Here is a 21,893-nt window from a genome sequence, read left to right as displayed (position 1 = left end):
AATCATTTTGTAGTTATCCTGTATTTACTCAGATGTAACCATGCTCTTTCCCCTCACTAGAATGTAACTCCCTTGAGGCCAGGGACTGTTTCATTTTTGCCTTTGTATCCCATGTCCTAAGCTCAGTGCTTGGCATATGGTACTCATGGTACTGATATTAGGCAATGATCAGCCTGATCAGCCTTATTCTTTCTCTTCTCTCTCCTGTCACAAAAGATGAGAGAACCTTGCTATTTACTAAAACTGATCCCTCCACCTTCAAGGAAGAGTATGCAGCTAGAGGATCTAGGTTTGAATTTCAATTCTGGGTTTTTTTTTATTATTATTAGTTGTATGACCTGTTGTATGGCCTTTCTCTTATCTGAGCTTGTTTCTTCATTGATAAAATGGAGGAATTAGATTAGGTGATTTCTAAGGTTTCTGTGGCTCTAAATCTTTTGATCCTGTGATCACAAGAATCCCTTGTAACTCAGGCCACTCCCTGCTAACTACTTTAGTATAGCATGAATGGGAAGTAGCTATTATGCAGAAGGAGTGTGTTATAATGAAAAAAATACTGGACCTGTCTGGTTTTAGTCTAACAAAATTAAACTCTTAGCACCCGAAGTTACAGAGAAGTTGTCAGTCTGCATTGGTAGGAGTAGTTTCCTCATTCCATGAGTTTCTCATGCCAGTAAAATCACAGGTCCAGTCCCAATTCCCATCTTTGATCTTCCTAGCCCATGCTCTAGCCTTCTATTCCCCTAACCCTAAATGCTCATGTTTCTAACCCCAATCCTAACCCTAAATGCACTGAAAAAGTTGTCTGCACCCAATGCCCCCTCTTCTTCTTTGTCCCTTAATCCACAATTCTTCTCTTAACCCCTTGTGTGTTCTACAGCCATCACTACTTTATCATTAGCCTCATAATCACCAAACCCAAGGGTCTTTGTTCAGTAATAATAATTATAGATGACTTTTATGTAATGCTTTGAATCTTGCAAAGCACTTTGCAAACATTAACTCAGATCCTCAAAACATCTTTCTGAGGGAGGCATTATTTTCATTTTATAGATGAAGAAACTGAAACTGAGAGAAGTTGGCTTGCACAGGGTTGCAGTTAATGAGTGTCAAAGGCAGGATTCAAATCCAGATTTTCTTCACTTTAGGTCCCTTTAGTGCCCCTGCACCACCTTACTTACTATTTTCCACTCACCCTTCCAAGGCTAAGATCTGTGATCCTATTATCTTACAGAATCATCAGATTCCAGACAGTGCTGGGAATGCAGGGACCACTTAGTTCAACCCATAACTGAAAGTGAATCACCTCTAAAACATGCCCAATGAGTGGTTAACCAGCCTCTGCTTAAAGATGTCCAGTAAACAGGACTCTCCTACTTCCTGAAGCTGCTCATTTTGCTTTGAGACGGTGCTGTTAGGAAGCTTGTTTCCCTATATCAAGCCTAAATTTACCTCTTTGTAACTTCCACACACTTCCCCGTACTTCTCCCCTCTGGGATGAAACAAACTGAAGCCAATCTCTCTATCACATAATGACTCTTCCACTATTTTAAGGCAGCTAATATGTCCCTCCTGAATCTTCTCTTCACCAGGTTAAACGTTAATCAACCAATCCTTATGTGGCCCTTCACCATCCTAGCTGCCATGCTCTGGCTACTCTCCAGCTTATTTATGCCCTCCCCAGTCCTGACCTTTCAGTCTCAGCTCCATTCTCTCATTCCCATTTCCATCTGCCACTGGCACCAAAAATTCAATTATTCAAATGTGTGCTCATGATCTTTTCCCCAAACCTATACTTCATCTTAATTTTCCTATTTTAGTTAAAAATTCCACCACCTTTTCATCCACCCAATCTCAAAACCCAAGTCAACTTTTCCTAATGCCATGCCCTCCCCACAGCAACATTCATGCCCACACACATGAAATCAATGGCCAAGCTCTATTGAATCAAACTAGGAAATGTCATTGAATAATGAGATCATATTTAGAGCTATAAGAACCTCACAAAGAAACTGAGGCCCAAGGACATGAAGAAAATTATCCAATGTCAACAAATTAGCAAATAGCAGAGTCAAGGTTCAAATGAGATCATCTCATTCCGCATTTAGGACTATTTCCATTGTGCCATATACTGCCTCCATTTCATCCATCTCCTCCTTTCCACTTCAGGTGCTGCCAGTGTAGTTCAGAGACATTTAAATAGTCTTCCTGTTTTTAGTTTCTCCAATATGTCGTTTTTACTGTTGCCAATATAATGCCCCTAAGGCAAGACTCTTCAAATCACTTCCATGCTTTAAAACTTTTAGTGGCTCTCACTTTGCTGGTATAATAAACCAGAAGCCAAGTCATTAAGCATTTTTAAGTAGCTTCTACGTGCCAAGCACTGTGCTATGCACTAGAGTTACGAAGAAAGATGAAAGACCATCCCAGATCTCAAGGAACTTGCAGTTTAATGGAGGAGACCACATGCAAAGAAGTATATCCAAACAGGATGTATGCAAGACCCACTAACATTAAAGGGGGTTAGGAAAGGCTTCTTGCAGAAAGTGTGATTTTAGCAGAGACTTGAAGGAACCAGGGAAGGAAGCCAGGAGGTAGAAACGAGGAGAGGGAGTGAACTTCAGACATGAAGGACAATCAGTTAAAATGCCTGGAGTGGGTTACAGGGTACATGGAAGGGAGTAAGGTATATGAAGACTGGAAAGGTAGGAAGGAGACAGTATATGAAGTGCTTTGTATATGAAATAGGTTTGTTAGTTTGTTTGTTTTTTGTCTTGAAAGTGATAAGGCAGAGTTTAAGAATAAGGGGGTGTCATGCTCATATCTTTGGGAAGATCAATCTGATGGCTGAGTGGAGGTTGGATTGGAGTGGAGAGAGACTAGAGGCAGAGACCAGCCTGCAGAGCATTGCAGAAGTCTAGGTGTGAGGTGATGAGGGCCTATACCAGGGTGGCAGCAGCGTCGCAGGAGAGAAGAGAGCATATTTAAGAGATTAATGAAGGTAAAATCAATAGAACTTAGTGATAGATTGGATGTGGGGGGGGGGGTTGAGAGAGAGTGAAGAGGCCAGTATGATATCTAGATTGTGAGCCTGAGGGACTAGGAGAATGGTGTTGCCCTCGGCAAGAATAGAGAAGGTAGAATTTGGGGGAGAACTTAGGGGAGAAAGGTCTAGAGCTTCCCTTACCTCAAGCCTAGGGAAAAGGGGGGCCATCTCAACTATAAACTCTACTATTTACTTCTAACAATATTTATTTGCCTTAGGGATTTGGAATCATTTCTAGAAAAGTCATCGTGGTGAGTAGGAGAGGAAGTCAATTAAGGAGGTATAAAAGGATTGCCTTATAGCAGTGAGAGTTCAGTTGAGATTATGTAAAATAAATTTGCAGTGGACCCAGTTAGCACAGTTTTGAGATTTTCTTCAGCTTTGCTCAATGGCACATAAATAAGACAATGGATGGTGGAGTGATACAAGACTGAGAGTTAGCAGGGCAAGGTCAGCAAGAAACTCTAGAAAAGAAGACAAGGTAGGGTTGAACTGGTACACCAAAGGGTCCAGATGGAGAAGAGAGGCAAGTTCAATCAACGCAGGAATGATGCCCTAGGAAGGAACTAAGAGGTGAAGGGAATGGAGGTTGATGAAGAACAAAATTTGTGGTGGCAAGGCAAAGAAAGAGATGGAATGACAACACAGATCATGATCAGATAAAGGAATTTCAGAACTGATGAACATGGAGGTGGTGCATTATGGGTCACAGCAAGATTAATGGTGTGACTATCTCTGTGTGTAGCTAAGGTAAGTTGGAGGAATAGGTCATGGGAAATAAGTGAGCTGAGGCACTGGGCTGTTAGGGCATTTAAGGGAATATCAATAGGTTCATTAAAATCTCCTAGTATGAGAGCAAAAGTTAGTGAGGAGAGAAAAACTGCACTGACCTCATTGAGGACAGAAGGTTGATAGATAACAATTACCAGAACTTTGGGGTGGTTAATATGGATCGAAAAAACCTTAGAGGAAGAGGACTCTTCAGTCTGGCCCTCCAGATCACGCACTGTCTGACTCCAAATAACATTTCCAGTCTGGTTTCACACTCCTCCATATTTCACCGAAAGAATATTATGACACATCTCCTATCACTTCTTGATACTTCCCACCTCACTGCATTTACACATACTCCCTGCCCTGAACCCACACCTTCCTTGTTTAGGCTCTCTCTTTCTTCAATGCACAGCTCACCACCTTCCCAAAGCCTTCCCAGAAGTCATTGCATCTTCCCCGAACCTTGCATCCTTCTGTGTGACCTCCCTATGTCATTCACAGGACCATGTATTTAGACCTCAAAGAGAGCTTAGAGGTTTTCTAGTCCAACCTCCTTATTCTACTATTGAGAAAGTTGGGGCCCAGAGGTCACAAATGATTTACCCAAGAGTCACATATGTCATAAATGGTCATGTTCGGACTTGAACTCAGGTCCTGAGACTGAGTCCCATAGTGCTCTTTTTAATAAACTCAGTTATCACATTGGAACTTAGGGCATTCGTTTGAGGGCACATCTTTGATCTCCCCCACTGAAATAGAGGCTCCTTGAGGGCAGTTGTTGTGATGTTTTCCTCTTTTGCACCTGCATCAGATGAATATAGTCATTCTACATACAGCAAGGGCTTGACACAAGTATGTGCTGAATTGAATCAAAATTGACGACTTGGAAAAGAGGGGAATAGCAGTGGAACCAGTTGGTACTTGAGCCAGAGTTTGTTTAATCTATTTAGTTCAAGTCAGAGGTAATGGCCCTGACAGTTTAGAATGAGTCTAAATGCTCTCCAAATCTGGGGAAATTTGCGTAAGTGCTGGAACATGTGCATAGCATTCCTAACCCTACAGGAAATACACAGACAGGGGAATTACGAAGCACTTTCTTTGCCTAGCCCTGATTTGTTCCTGCTGATCAGAGCATTTTCCTGCTATAGGTCTTCATGGTCATGCCTAATAAGGCGTCTTAGATTGCAACAACACACATACAATTGAGACATGCCATGGCAAGTAGAAAATTAAAAGAAAATATGCACTTAAAAGAGTCAGTCTGTGGAAAATTAAAATTCATTCCATGGATACTTTCTGATGAGATGACATCTATTCCTTACATCACTTAGAAGCTGAGTAGTTCCTGTCAAGGGATGCCTGCCCTGTACCCATTCCCCACCCCCGAGACATATACACTCATACTTCCATTAACAGTATGACAGAGTGCTGGACTCAGAGTCAGGAAGATAAGACACTTTTGACACTTACTAGCTATATGACTCTGCCCTAATCATTTAAGGTCTCTGAGCCACAATTTCCTCATTTGTAAAATAGGGAGAAAGCTTCAGTGCATCAAATGAGAAACAGGATGTCTAAAAAATCTTACTGCAGTTTTAAACTTATTGACTCAGAGTTTTAAGCTTTAGTAACTGAAAACTTCACTAAGACTTTTAGGACACTCTCTATATAAAGGATTTTTCAGCATTGAAGTGCTATATAAAAGTCAGTTTTCAGTGTCATCATCATTGTAAAGATAATTCACACACATGCCTGGGGAATATCTTAGCAGGAAATAAGTCTTGGTAGATGGAGTGGAATAGCAATATGATTTGAGGGTTCCTGGGAAGGAGTGCCACAATATGTGTCTTGTCCCATTGCCTGAAACCTCACCATTACAAAGTCATGCCTTTGGCTGTATCCTCCTTTTACGTTGACCCTGTCAGTTGTCCTGTCCTCTATCGAGGCCCATCTCAGATGCCTTCTCCTCAATAACACCTTGAAGCAGCATTTGTAAATTACAAAGCACAGTGAATGAAGTGGAAATCAGGAGAGATGAGTTCTAATTCCAGCTCGGCCACTAACTGGACATGTATCATTGGTTAAGCACAACCTCTAGGGACCTTATTTTCCCCATGTGAATCTAAGGTCTCTTCCATCTCTAAAACTCTATGAATCCTATTTGGTTTATGAGTTGTTATTATATGCATTTTTTTGCTTTTCCACCTAGCCATTCCCCATTTTGTTTCTATGAAGACTGCTTTCTATCTTTGAGGTCATGGTTTTGGATGTGTCTTTGCTGAACTCAATTACTCTTTCAATTCAGATCACTTATTTTTCATGGACAGATTCAAAAAGTTCTCTTCATATTTTCTGCCCAGCCCTCTATCATTTCTATTCTTAATGACCCTGTTACAGTCATCATTTAAATCAAAAGTTCTCAAAAAATTTATCAGAACCTTTGACTTTAAAAAATGTTGTATTATTTTTTGTTTTTATATCATCATCATTCCTGACTCTACCCATTTTCCCCTTCCCTCCTTAGTAAGCTTTTCCCTGTAACAAAGAAGAAAATAAAGCTAAGCAAAATCAGCCAATCCACTGACTTTGTCTGGTAATATATATATTCTCCCTCTCCCACCTCTCCAATGAAAAAATAGCAGTTCATTTCCCCACTTCTTCTCCAAAGTTAATCATTATTATTGCAATGATCTGAAAGGCAAAAGACATAAATTTTAGTCTTGAGTCCAGTCAATAATTGACTGGTCTTGACAAGTCCCTTTGTGTTTCTGAATCTCTATTTTCTCATCTATAAAAAGGAAGAGTTAGACTCAATACTCACTAGCATTGCCTCCATCTCTAACAATCTGTAATTCTATATGTCAACAACTTTTTTTTTTTTAAGGCAGGGAGTCAGGGGCTTCTCAGTTTATGACATTTTCACTTTAACAATTCAGGAGTTGTTTGCATGTTTATTTGTTTAATTTGTTGCATTTTATTTTTAGATGCCTTTGTAAATTTGCTGGAAAGTATTTTTTGTTGTTTATTTCTTTTAATTTGATAACTTGCCTGGGAATCTTGGATCATTGGGAGTAATTGTAAATTCAAGTGTTGCACATTGTACATTTTCAGGATTTTTCAACATATTGATGAGTTATGTCAATTTTTTCCCTTTTTCTTTTTTTTTGTCTTTAATAAATTTTTTTTGTTATGTTGCATGCTCACTGGAAAGGGGAAAGGGTACAGGAGAAAACTATGCTATTTAAAAAAATAAAAGACAATAAAAATATATTTAAAAAAGAAAAAAATACTTTTAATTGCAAGATGCCAATCATGGTTACCATATTTGGGTTTCTCAATCATAATGGACGTATGTATAGTCCTTTAAGGCTTACAAAGCTCATTCTATACATTATACGTATCAGACATTGTTGAATTTTACAATAATCCTGTGAGGTAGGCATTACAGATATTATTATTTACAATTTTCCAGGTAAAGAAATTAAGGCTTCCAGAGAGGTCAAGTGACCTAGACAGAGTAACATACCTAAATATCTTGGGCAGCACTTGAACCCATGTCTTCCTGGGTCTGCGTCCATCACTAGATCCATTAAATCAAACAGCCTCTCATTCTAAATTGAGGATTTGGTTCTTTGGTTTTGTTTCAGCATCAGAGTCATGGGTTTAGAAGCAAAAGGATGCTTAGAGATCATCTAATCCAATATCTTCATTTTGCATAGGAAAAAAAAATAGTCCTAGAGAGGTCACACAGGTTAAAATAAGCGGCAAAACCAGGTTCCAAAGTCTGATTTCAGCTCTCACAATCTCTATATTACACACTGTTTATTTCTACTTTTGTGTTTTTATCTATTCAGATTGCCTGATGTTTCCAAATTATTGATCATGGGTATTGGCACAAAAACATATTTAGAGTTTTTCTAAAAAGCTAAGACTAGAAACAAACACATTATTTTATAGACACAAAACAGACAGATTGACAGTAGCATACAGAGTTTGTGTACCATACTTTATTGGGTACTCTATAGATTGATTTTAGACCAATGAGAAACTACTTTTTGAGTCACATGATTGATCTCAACCAATCCAATGGTTCTTACCATACCCTAAATGTACAAATGGCAAGCAAATCGTCCAGGTTTGCTACTTGTGTTTTTTTTTTCTTTCATTATAACTCTTTTCCTTAAGAAGTCATATGGAGTGTTCAGAAATCACAGCTAAGAAATCACAGTCCTACATTATTGATCTTTGTAGTTCAATGCTTCAAAGATCTATCAGTTATGCCCCTACCAATGAAGAAAGCAGCATGGCACACAGAAGAAAGTCGACATTGGAATCACAAGACCTGAGTTTGATTCCTGAATATATGTCTATGTGCTTCTACCAGCAAGTTAATGACCTACTTTGGGCCTTAGTGTTCTTATCAGTAAAATAAGGAAGTTAGACTGGAAGCCCTCTAATGTCTCTTTCCATTCTAAATCTGGGATCCTATGTTCACCTCATGTTTTGGTGAATTTTTTTATGAGTTCCCACGGCCAACCCTCACTTGGTAGTTCACACTGGTGAACTTAAAGATACTGGCCCTTTGATTAATACCCATTATTTCACCAAGGATCTAAGACCTTCATAGCAGAGGATCTACCAGAGTTAGTCTCTTCCTAGCACAGCTATTAAGTATCCAGGGTCACCTCATTGCATTGGAGTAGAACCCCAGTGGGGCAATCTTTAATCACAAGTATTAATTAAATATCAAATTATTGGTTATTATGACATGAAGCCTTTTCACACATACTGAATATTTATTATTGGACTGACACCAAGTGCAGATGCAAAAAGTCTTTTTTGTAGTTTCTAAGTAGGAATTTGAATCAGATAGGATTTTCCATTACATAATGCATACAGACTATTAAGGGTTTGGATCCCAGTCATTGCTATTTGTTACCAGTGTGACTTTAGCGAGGATGAGGTCATTGCCTCTTTGAGCCCCAGGTTCCCTATCTATCAAATGAAAGGGTTGTACTCGGGGTCCTCAAAGTTCCATTGTACCTCCAGATCTTTGTGCCTGTGAACATCTCCATTCTTCCATTCTTCTTCACTAAATCTTATGCTACCCTGCTCTCACCAGACCATGGTGACATCAAAGTACCGTGGATATCATGGTGATCATGGAAGACGTGATGGTGCCCTTACCAGACCATGATTAACATTTCAAAATGGAAAGTTTACCTGGATTTGGGATGTAGTCCCTCACTAGTTTCAGAATAAAGGCATGCCTCCCAGCTGGTAGATCCTCCTAACAGACAGATTCAAACCACTTAAAAGTATCCTTGATCTACCATGAAAATCCTCTCATAAAAGTTGACATGTTTGGGATTAAAAAAAAAATTTCTAAAAAGCTTCCAACTCCATTCCTCTTCTAGGAGATGGATTTCATGAATTTTTCTGAGTAGCATGATTTGCCAGCCACAGGAAAAGCATGGAAAATTAATTATAGATGTATGTTAAATTACTTTCATTACCATCCTCAATTCGAGGATGAAATGGTGGAATGACTGATGAAATCATCTTTCTCCCTCTCCCCCGGGGCTGTGACCATTTTTATTCCTCAGTGCTTTTCTCCTAGAAAGAAATCCTCAACGTTCTTTTCCTAAAGCCCACATCTCATTTGAATATTCATTGTTAGGTTCTTGTAGAAAGTATAGTTCGGAACCACAGCAATGGGGATTTAAGAATCCTGGGAAGAGGGAAGAACTGGAGAGCAGATTCAAAGATGTTGGTTAACTTAGAGCAGCACATGAATTTTCTGGAAACCCTCAGAATAAACAATTTTAATTGAACATTTTTACAAAAAATTAAAAAAAGATTTCCAGATACCTAAAATGTGCAGAGGCGGGGGTAACCCATCAGTTTTATTTCTTAAGAGATACCCCCTTCTTTGACCCAGAACTTCTGTGATGCTTGCAACGCAGAACCACCACCTCTCTATGGTCTTGCTGCCCTACTAATGCAAAATATGTCATATTGCACAATGGATGGAGCAGCGCCAAATTTGACAACATCCTTTGGTTGAAGGCAAGAAAATTCTCTCCTGACCTCTACTCTACAGACAGATTCTAAGCAGCAATCTGGGCCTAAAATCCCTGACCAACAAAATTAGGGGGTAAGAATCATTGACTCTGCAGTGAGGTGTAGCGAGAAAATGAAGGATTTAGAGCTGAGAAGTCCTGGGTTTGAATCCCACTTCTGACTCCTGCCTACAGCTACTTCCCAAGGGTGTTGTAAGGTGTAAATGAGACCATATGTGTAAGTAGTTCGTAAACACTAAAGTACGATTGAGGTTTTTTGGGGGGGAGGGGAGCGGGGATGAAAGATGGCATGGATGGAGGAAGAAATTAGATTTCTCACTGTGTTTCTGTTAATTATTGGTCTCAATTTTTAAAATGCAATGAAAAATATCAGTTACTTGCTGGTAGTCTCTCTGTCTCTGTGTATCTCTATCTGTGTCTGTCTGTCTCTGTTCCTCCCTGTCTCTTTGTCTCTCTGTATCTCTGTCTCTCTGCCTCTGTTTTTCTGTTTCTCTTTTTCTCTGCCTCTGCCTCTGTCTGTCCCTTACTTACTCTGTCTTTGTCTTTCTTTCTGTATGTTTTTCTCTCTCTGACTCTCTCTCTGTCTTTCTCTGTCTGTCTTTCTATGTTTCTGTTATCTCTCTCTAGCCCTAACTCTGGTGTTCTCTCTCTCCTCTCTCCATGCACATACCCAGGTCTTCCTGATTCTGAGGTGACTCTCCATCCCATAGGCCACACTTGCCAGTTATTTGCTAGCAGCTTTAACTAATAGAAATAGTGAACATTTGTGTAGCACCTTAGAGTTTACATGATGCTTTTGTGTGCAATATCTCAAGTGATTCTCACGATAACCTTGGGAGACTGACCAGGTAATTTTTGTTACTCCCACTTTACAGACACATAAGTTGAGACTCCAGGAAACTGTTAATTGACCATAGTCACACGACAGTCCAAGTGTTCTCATTCCAGGTTGAGGGGCTTCCCATTGTGCTACACTGCCTCTTTAACCACCCACTCCAAATTGAGTTGAGTCTTCATTCATAACTGTGACATAGCAATTTTTTAAGTTGTTGGAACATAAATAATAGATAATAGATAGCTAGAAAGATAGAGAGATAGATTAAATCGATTAGATTCACAGATAGATGATAGTGAGATAGAAACATAAGACGAAATAGCATAATATGAGATAAGATAAGAAGTACATTTTGGCCCCCAAGAAAAATCTGTTGGAAAAGACATGAAAAGATCATTCTCACTGAATAAATTGCTTTATAGAAATTATGTACCCCATGATAAACTGAGGCACATAACTGCCGATGCCCAAGATAGGGGCAGTGTTCATTCTGTCAGTAGCTATCAATTGCCTAATTTCTTGTATTTTACAGTCACAGAAATTGAGAATCGAAAGGGACCTCGGGGACCATCTTAGTCTAACTCATTCTGAAAAAAGATTCCTTCTCTCTCAATATTCCTGGCAAGTGGTTATCTAGACTTTGCTCAAAGATCAATCAATCAACAGCCATTGATTAAGTTCCTACTACATGCCATTGACTGAGCCAGCTACTGGGGATACAAAGATAGAAAGGAAACGATCCATACTTTCAAAGAGTTTATAGGGAGGTAGCACGTACATGAGTATGTCTGAATAAGTACAAAATGCACACAAGATAATTAAATATGTTAGGGAGGGATCAGGAAAGGTTTCCTGTAGGATATCATACTAGATCTGCACCTTAAAGGAAGAAAGTGATTCTACAAGGAGGCAACACAGAGCAAGTATATATCAGGCATGCTAGATGAAGAAACAGAAAACGAAGGGCCATGTGTCAAAAAACAGCAAGAAGGCAACTCTGTCTAGACCACAGAGTGCAGGATGATAACTGATAGAATATCTCCAATGAGAAGCACCCTCCACGTACAGAGGCACCACTAGCCCTATTCTACTACTTTGAGGCAGCTCTATGTGGCGGGCCATTTTTCTTTCTATTAGACAATATGGTACAGTAAAAAGAGTTGTGGATCTGGAGTTAGGAGATCCAGGTTCAGATTCTCATTTTGTGCCAGTTATACCAGCTCTCTCAATTTTCTGATTTACAAAATAAGGAAAGTAAATGAAGTTACCTGCAAAGTCCCTTGTAGCTCTGAATTTATGTTTCTAAGCTTCAATTCATCCTTTCGTAAAGTCTGCCTAGTGCCATTAGTTCTTCACCCCACATCCAAGCAAAACAAGTCTAATCTTCTTCCAGGAAGGCCCTTCAAATACTTAAAGCCAGTGACTTTATCCTACCCAAGTCCTCTCTTCTCCAAGACACTCCATCTCCTATCTCCTAACATTTTCACTGACTGTCCTCCATGCCTGAAATCATTTCCCTTATCATTTCTGCCCCCGGGCTCCTTTGACTTCCTTTAAGTCTCAGTTGAAATCCTACCTTCTTTTGTGATTCCCCTTAACACTAATGCCTGCCTGCTGTTGATAATGTCCAATGTATACTATTTATCGCTTGTTTGAACATAGTTATTGACATGTTTTCTCTCCCATTAGATTATAAACTCTTCCAGAGCACTGGATCTTTTGCCTATCTTTGCATCCCCAGGCCTTTGCACAGTGCATGACATATAGTAAGTGTTTAATAAACACTTGTTGACTATTAACCTTACTTCAGGCTAACACCAGTTCATACAACAGAACCTCAAATGGCATTGAGAGGCTCTTCACCATTCTGCTTGCTGTCCTGTGCCAGGATATGAAGATCCTTCCTAAAAGGTGGTGCCCAAAGGGGAGTACAATGCCCAAATGCTCAGATGCATGAATACTAACTAAAGGGGCTCTGACCAGGACAAAGGACAGTGGGACTCTCTCCTCTGTTGCGCTGAACATCAGGCCTGTCACAATGCAAACTAAGATCACATTCGTTTGGGGGGCTAATATCACACCATTGACACTCTTGACACCATTGACTTTGAGGGTATAGTCAAAACTCAGGTCATTTTCAAGAAAACTGACAATCACACCTTTCCCAGCTTGGATTTGTGAAGATTTTTTTTAAATGCAAATGTAAGCTCTATATTTAATCTTATTATCATATGATCAAGAAAGGCAGACATGGTATAACAGACAGAAAGCTGGCCTTAGAAGCAGGAACACCTGGGTTCGTCTTCCTTCAGATCAACACTGTTTGCATGACTACAGGGCCCTTGGCATTCTGGTGGAACCTACGGGTCATTTTTCAGAATCACGTTTTGTTGTCTACATTGATAACTGAAGGAAATGTCAAGTTTTATTTTAGGGTTAGAGAAAATAAAGATGTACCCCTTCTTCACGTCTCCTTGTTTCTTTAATAAAGCTAAAAAATAAACAAACAAAAACTGAAAAAATAAAAAGACCACACATACAAAAATATCCCTTTCTGTTCTTGTTGTACTTAGTTTTGTTCACAAGTCTCAGCTGATTTTAGACTTCTTCACAATACAATTCTTTTGAACCCATGCCATGGTTTTTCTTTTACATTCATCCTCCAGTAGCTACCCTTGTTTCTATATTTTTTTCAAGTGTAAGTTGGTTGGCAAATTCTGTGTATGTCCCATTGGTCTCTTTAGACAACTCCTCATTTTCCTCATCGTGGGAATTATTTCACAGGCTCATGGATTCCAAGCTGAAAGAAACCTTAGAGACCATCTAGTCTAAGCCCTTCCTTTTAAAGATGAGGAAACTGAGGCCCAGAGATATGAAGTAACCTGCCCAAGGACATATAATTTATAAATAACAGAGGTAGGATTTCAACGCAAGCCTTCTAACTCCCAAGTCAATGCTATTTCCATTACACCACACTATCTCCCCAATAAAGAACAGAAACTCCAATAGAGCTAATCAGGAGCTTTATGTCCTCTGGATTTTCTTCTTGAGAGTTTCTTATTTCTCTTGGTGTAACTTTCCTTATAGAATTTTAAGCCTTGGGCAGAGTGGAAATAGTGCTTGACCTGAAGTCAAGCTTGATCTGAATTCACTTGTTAGCTATGTGACCCTGAGCAAGTCACTTAACCCTTCACACATCAATTTCTTCATCTGCAAAATGGTGATAGTAGTGCACCTCCCTCACAAGGTTGTTGTGAGGATCATATGACCTAACATATGTAAAGTTTCTTGCCCTTGAAGTGCTATATAAATGTGGGCTATTATTTCTCTGACCCCTTTGAACTTTGCTCTGCCAAATCTTAGGAGTTAATAGATCATGCCTGTATTTCATTGCCTCTAGAGGCAGTAGTACCTTTCTTCCTGATGTCATGGTCCACTTCAGGAACAAAGGACAAACAACAATAACAACCTTACTCCAAAGATCCTAGCATTTCCACCCCAGTAAATAGTTCTTCCTTATTGGTCAGAATCAGGTACACAATAAAATTATGCTTGTTGGTCCCCCTACCTTTTGAAAGATGAAATCAACATTAAGACACATCAAGATAGTATTATCTGCTGGGCTTTGGTTATTGAAGTGACTTGCTACAATACCAACTAGTGCTCAAATGCTATAGAGGAAACATAGTCCCCCATTATTCTCCCCATCCACCTCCCAAAAAGGATATCATAAGAATTTAACCAGGTGGGAGCAGGAAAACAAAGATGAAGTGGAATAGAGTCCAGAAAAAATGAGATTATACATTAGAGAAAGGGGAAAGAGTCTAAACACAAATGGCCCCATGTCACAAAGACCCTGGTTTGACGATTGCCCAAGTCACACCTCTGCCTGATACAGCACTTAACTTTGGGGGATAAAAACCATTGAAGAGAGCCAGGTCATTGCTCCTCTGATCTTACACAGAGACAGAAAAAGATGAGGAGAATCTGCTAAATGTAACTATTATTGAGTCTAATGTGTTATCACATAGCCTGGATTTCTGTATCTTCTGCTGATCCTCAGTACTAACATTATTGTAGACCGTGAATATTCTGAGCCAAGCCTGAGTCTTTAAAGGGAGAATTTAAGGAGCAACTTCACAATTGGGTCAAAGCAACAAACAGTTATTAGGTACTAGTTACATGCCAGGCATTGTGCTATGTACAGATGCTACAAGCCAAAAAGAATGCCAGCCTCTGACTCCAAGAACCTTACATTCTAATAGGAGCAGGAAACACATAACATGGAGATGAAGAGGATGGGAGGAAGAGAATGGTATCTGCATAGGATTATGATGGAGAAGTCACAAGAGTCAGGCATGGAAATGAGAGAGGGGTAAAGGAATAGGCATGGTTGGCTTCTCAAAGTGGAGAATCCAGGAGGAATTCACCAGAGAAGAGTTCAAGTCAAGGTCACCCAGATAATAAGTATCAGCATGGGATTTGAACCCAGGATCTGAGCCCAGGGCTAGTGCTTTTTACCATGTATCATGCTGAAGCTACATTTGCTATCATGATATTTTGTCTTCATGCTAGACTTAAGTTTCATTTCCTGAAATGTAATTTCCTTATTGTGTATCTATGCAATTCATGCATCCTATGAGCTCCTAGAATGCATTCCATATAGATTATCTCAACTATTTTGGATTATTCAAGCTCCTACTACTATATTCATGAAGACACTCAAATGAATGATGCATAAATATGCATATTTCAACTTGGATTATATTCAGAATTACCTCTTTGGATTACTGATACATTTTAAATTAGAACTTTATTTTCCTTTGTTAACTTCTCCAGGCCAGATGCATGGCTATTCTTCACTCATTTTCAGAAAGGGTAACTTAGTTATAGATTTATCTGAGACAATTATTTGTCTTTAATGCTTCTTAAATCCTCCTCCCTCTCAGTCCTGAAAATGATATGAACACATAGCCATTTCCTGATGTATAAAATAAAACGAGAGGACTGAAAGATCTCTAAGGTCTCTGACAGATTTCCATCTCTACACAGCCTGAGTGAGAGATGTAAGACTACATTAATGTAAAAGTCATTCAGCAATAAGTAAACACATTTCTACTGGGATTTTAGAAGTGTGTGTGTCAAAAGCTACAACAACTTCTCCTTTCCTTCTGCTGTCAGGCCCACCAGTCCTGTCCCAGATATCAAGATTGAGAGGCAGACCTAGGCTAAGGCACCGTGAATGACATAAAATCCATGAAAATGAAGAAAAATTATGATCTCAAGATTAGGAAAAAATTAACTCCCCTTAAATTGTGTATGTCTCAGAAAATCCTTGAAAGTAAACACTTGAAAAAACTCTATGAGGTTTGTGCATCCTTTCTTCAGTTGGGGGTGGGCCATCATTATTCCGAATTCTTTGTGGTTCAGTAAAAAGATTGGATGGATTTGGAGACTGAGAAACTCCTTTTGAATCCTGATTCCGTTACTCCCTCTTTGTGTTACCACAGGTAAATTCCTTCATCCCTCTGGGCTTCAGTTCTTCTACAAAAATGAGAGGGTTGGAGTAAATGACCTCCAAAATCCCACTAGTTTTCCATCTACAATCCCATGATTCTATGACCCAACCTCAATTGAGGTCAATAGAATTTTCACCTGGAAGATTAAAAGAGGGAAATGACAATTTACAAAAACCTTCCCTCACCTCCAGATCAACACGAAACAGAAGTCCAAGTTTAGCACTAACTCATTAAGTCAGCTTCACCCTGAGAAAACCACATCATCTTCACTGGCCCTTCAGAAAAGATGAAAAGTCCCAGGCATTTTAACCTTGTCAGTTTGCTAACATGATTTGATGGAAAAGTGACAGATGTTAAAGAGAACACAATTTGTCAGGAAAGACAGCATCTACTTCTAAGTCATTCAGCATGAACACACACACTCTATTTTATTAGGATTTTCGACATACATGTCGAGGGCTACAAGCACTCTCCCTTCTTTTGTCTGTTTTTGTGAATGGTATAAAATCCATCAAAACAAATTCTGATTTCAAGAAGAGGGAAAATTAATTCTTCTCAAATGATGAATTTCTCACAAAGGTCTTGAAAGCAAATACTTTAAAAACTGAAGCCTGACAACAAAATCTAATTTTGAAAGATAATGTAATGCTTGAATAAATCAGGCTACAGGAACAAATATAAATAACCTTACAGTCATGAAAGACAGAGAAGGTAAGGGCAGAAAAAGAATTAATGAGTGAAACGAACACTTCAGCTTCAAGACGTAGCCATTAAAATTCAATATTGATTATCTACAGCAATACTGGATAAGTGAAGGCTGTTAAATGCTGGTGTCCCTGGAGAATTAAGTAGCCTTTCTTGACATGGAATGCTTTTTCTTCCTATCAGATGCTTCTCACTTGATGTATGTCAGAGAATGAGTGTCAAAAGATGTGTGTTGAGACATCCATCTCCCAAAAGCAGTTATTACCCATTACTCTCAATTGTGCCATGAAATAGATAATGCAAAATATATATACATTTTTAAATGCTCTGATCGTAACTGGAACAACACAAGCAGATAAAACCAAGGAAAAATACCTCTAAAATGAAATATATGGAGTGAGACAATGCATGCATTTAAAATTTTAAAAAAAAAGGTCAACGTGTCCTTTCTACTCATAAGAGTTTATTTCAACTGTCTTTTACCAATTACTAACAATTCCTAGAGAAGAAGCTATCTTATCAGGCAGGTATGTGGCACAATGGATAGAGTGCCAGGCCTGAAGTCAGGAACTTGTCCTCCTAAGATCAAATCTGGCCTCAGACACTTATTAGCTATGCGACCCTGAGCAAGTCACTTAACTGTATTTGCCTCAGTTTCCTCATCTGCCAAATAAGCTGGCAAAGGAAATGGCAAACCACTCCAGTATCTCCGCCAAGAAAACCCCAAATGGGGTCACAATGAGCAGGACATGACTGAACAACAAGGTCATCCTATCAGGGTCCTCTGTTTAGTTGTCGTTTTTTGTTTTTTTTTTCCAAGATAAGATCTTGCCCTTTCCCCAATCTCCCTCTCCAAGGTTACCTAGTCTGTATTTGTCTTTTATGTGCCTGTTTATTTACGTGTTGTCTTCTCCATTAGAATATAAGTGTCTTAAGAGCAGGGACTGTTTGCCTTTCCTTGTGTCCTCAGAAAATGATTTTTTAAAAAGACATCAATAAATTTTATTTTTTAATGAAGTCCATTTGACATGAACTTTCCAAACTCCACTCAAATGTTTTCAACATCAACACCCTCCCTCCTCCTATCACAGAAGAGATACCCACACCACCCATGAAAGCTAATTACCTGAGTAGCTCATCTCATTTCCTCCTGCCATTCCCTCTTACTATCTCCAAGACTTTACTCAAGCTATTATCCCTCTATAGCCCGAATATTCAATCTCTCTCACATTGGTTCCTTGCCATCTGTCTACAAACATCCTTCGGTTTTCTAAATCTTAAAAAAAAAAAAGAAAGTTTTTCTTCTATCCTTAAAGCTTAAAGCTTTCCAAGTCACTCTCATTTCTTTCTTCCCAACTTAAGTCCTAAATTTCTTGAAAAAGTTGGCTGTACTTAACTACCACTCGATTCCTTTACTATTCCCTCTCTCTTCAACACCTTAACATGCTTCTGCTCTTACCATTCTATTTAACTCCTCATGATCAAATACAGTGTGGCCGCATCCTCCTTGGCCTTCCTACTGCATTTAACACTGCTAACAGCCTCTCCTACTGGACAAACTCTACTCTCTCACGTTCAGGGATGCCACATTGTCCTGATTCATCTATATCTCCAAGTATTCCACTTATGGGGTCTTTCATTGGCTCCTCATCCTCTGCTCAACACATTAACATGTGTGTTCCTCAAGGATTTGCCACTGATTCTCTTCTCTTATATACACCATCCTTCAGAAAACTCATAAATGCTTTTTTTTTTCATTCATTCACTCACTCATTCATTCCCACTGCTTCACAGAATGTAAACATTAAAAAAGTCCTCAGAGGTCATCTAGTCCAATTGTACCTGATCAAGAATCTCTTTGCTAGGGGCACGTGGGTGGCACAGTGGATAGAGCACAGGCCCTGAAGTCAGGAGGACCTCAGTTCAAATCTGGCCTCAGACCAAATACTTGACACTTACTAGCTGTGTAACCCTGGGCAAGTCACTTAACCCCAAATGTCAAAAAAAAAAAAAAAAGAATCCCTTTGCAACCCTGCTGACAAGTGGCTAATCCAGTCTCTGCTTAAAGACTTGTGGTGAGAGGAATCCTATCACCTCCTAAACCAGCCCACTCCCCTAAATCCAGGCTTTGATAAAGCCCACTGTGATTCAAATAGAGCTACTTGACTATGCCTTTAAACCCAAATAACTCTGGTTTTCACTTACTGGCCAATAATAGATCCCAACCCAAGCCTCACTTGCCCATTGTTTGGGTTTTGATGCCTCAAAGTGAGTATAAATAGCAATTGTTTAGGTTCTGGCCAAAAACTCTGGAGATCTTCCCCTCCCAGCCTGATTCTTTTATGAAGACAAGCTAGGTCTTTTACCTCATTTTTACATCTTTCACCTCTAGTCTTACCTAGCCTTTAATTATTAAACGGGCATTGCCTCAGACAAACTGAGACCCGAGAAAAACCTTACCTTGAAAGGACCATGGCCTCCCACTGTATCGGGGCCATCACCAGCAGTCTTTTTTTTTTTTTTAATTGGAAAATATGAAATTAAAAGTTTCATTTTTCTTAAAGTTCCAGGTAAAGAGAGAACTCCTAATGTGTTGATTGACAATCTTCTGAATCCTTTCCAGGGCCAGGAGAGCTGTCTGCTCTCTCCCCACAGAACATCTGCAGCCTCCAGGGAGCCAACTCACCCTCCTTCCTTCTCTCCCTGCACTGACCCAGACAGGCTGGTTCCCTTTTCTCTCAAAGTGTGAGTGGTTTAGGACTCTGGGCCATTTCCAGCGGGTAGTCTTGTCCTTTAAGCCAGCAGCCCACAGCCACTGACACTCGAAGCCTTTCTCACCAACCCTAAGGCAGAGGCCACAGAGCTGGCATTGTTTTTACTGCCTCAGGATCGGGCAGTCAACAGTTGACCTTTAGCGCAAGTCAAAGCCCAATGTGGAGAGAGGCTGAAGAAGCCTAAGGAAAGAGGACAAACCCACAGCAAGAAAGGTAGTTGGAGAGGGTAGAAGGGGAAGGAGAAAAGAAGAGGAAGAGTTCGAGAGCCTTATCATGCAGCTTTCTTTGGGTAGGAGAGTGCTGGAACTTCTCCCACAGCTCCAACACTCATGACCCAGACTCTAAGGAGTTCTTCAAATATACTGACATCTAAGCAAAACAGAAGGACTCTGCCCTGGCCTGAGGGAAAGGGTGGCTGAAGGAAAGGGGGAAGGAAAACTAGATCCTGCATCTCATAGGAGGAGATGGGAGATATATTATCCCCTCACATGGCTGCTAGTCCCAAAGAGTAAGAACCAAGACAACTACTCCAGACTGGTAGAGCTGAGGAATCTTCAGGCCCTTCCCTAGGTCCCACATAAAGTGTCGGATGCCATTTCAGGTGTGATGCATAAATGGGAAGACAAGGACAAACTTGGCCATGTGGATCAGAGTTGGTCCTAGGCCCAGGGACTTTCCAAGCTCCAAGTAAGACTCAAAATTCTCAGGGAGCAACAAAGCTGCCAATCCAAAAAGGGATACTCCTTCACTCAAGGCAATACCAGTGCCTCAGTGGGTAATGGACATCATCATAGGCAGAGACCAGCTGTAAATGGTGGTGTGAGATGACAAAGGATGCTTTGAATTTATATTCTTGTTCCAGAAATGTTCCATCTCTTCCTAGCTGTTGTTCCCAGAGGGATAGTATTTTTGACACAGCCTGGGACTCAGGTGAGCACGGAGGCAATGATGGCCAGCATATGTCAACAAGAAAGCAGCCATCTTTCAGATCTCATCACCAGCAGTCTTGACCTATGACTTGCCACTGGACTCCAATGACTTTGGAGGACAGAGTGAGGCTAATGACATTGCACAGTTCTGCCTCACTTAAATCTAATTCACTTGCAAGTCAAGACATCACCCTCCTGATGTCACTGGTCCTCTTCAAGAATGAAGGACAAACAACAAACCTCTTTAGGGCAACTCTAAATCGTTAGCAATTTTTTCCTTCCATCCAGCTGAAATCAAACGCTCTATAGTTTTCACCTAATGTTCCTAGTTCTGCTTTGAAGTCCAAGCAGAATGGTATCTCCTTTCCATGGGATAGCCCTTCAAATACTTGAAGATTGCTATCATGTCCCAACTCCCCAAGTATTCTTTTCTCCAAGATAAACATCCCCAGTTCCATTAACCAATCCCCACAGGGCATGGCCTCCAGGCTCTCATCATCCTGTTCACCATGCTCATGATTTATTTGTGTCCTTCCTAAAATGTGATCCCCATCCCCAAACTGAACACAATTCTCTGGGGGGGTGGTGTGAACAGAGCAGAGTAGACACCTTCGCTTGTTCAGAAAACTAGGCCATTCATGAACTTCTTTGGCTTCAATATCAATGTCACTGTTTCCTGTTGACCTTCCAGTCCACTAAAAACCCTAGATCTTCTTCATAAGAATAGTTGCTTAGCAATGCTCCCTGACTCTGTACTTATTATGTTGATTTTGGAAACTTATGTCAGAACTGTACATTTATCCCTCTTAAATTTCACTGGATTAGATTTGGTCTACCATTCTTGCCTGTTGAGATCTGACTATGTCCTGATTTGATTGTCTATTGCTTTCACTCTTCTACCTTTGTATTTTCTGCAAATGTAACAAGCTTACCTTTTATGGCTTCATGTAGTTTATTAATGGAAATGTTGGAAAGTACAAGGCCAAAGACAAATCTCTCCATTTTGTCTGTCAGTGATCTCATTGGCTCCAATCCCAAATCTGTATTTCCAGCCCCAGTCCAGCGCCACCAATGGTTTACTGGATATTTCCAACTGGATATCCTATAGGTATATAAAACTCAACATGTTTCAAGCAGAGTTTATGATCTCCTCCAAAAAAAAATTTTTAAAAAACTCCTTTTCTCCCAACTTTCCTATGTCTATCAAAGGTTCCACCATTTTTCCAGT

The 21,893-nt window shown here is 39.9% G+C and overlaps 1 pseudogene; it reads right to left on the bottom strand.

Annotated features, from left to right (window-relative positions):
* Positions 1-20,220: 20,220 nt before the first annotated feature.
* On the bottom strand, positions 20,221-20,717 carry LOC114044328 (annotated as a pseudogene).
* Between the last annotated feature and the right edge of the window lie 1,176 nt (positions 20,718-21,893).

This window comes from Vombatus ursinus, unplaced genomic scaffold, assembly GCF_900497805.2.
Source record: "Vombatus ursinus unplaced genomic scaffold, bare-nosed wombat genome assembly UNPS02014773.1, whole genome shotgun sequence".
NCBI lineage: Eukaryota > Metazoa > Chordata > Mammalia > Diprotodontia > Vombatidae > Vombatus > Vombatus ursinus.
This window is presented reverse-complemented; position numbering and strand designations above follow the sequence as displayed.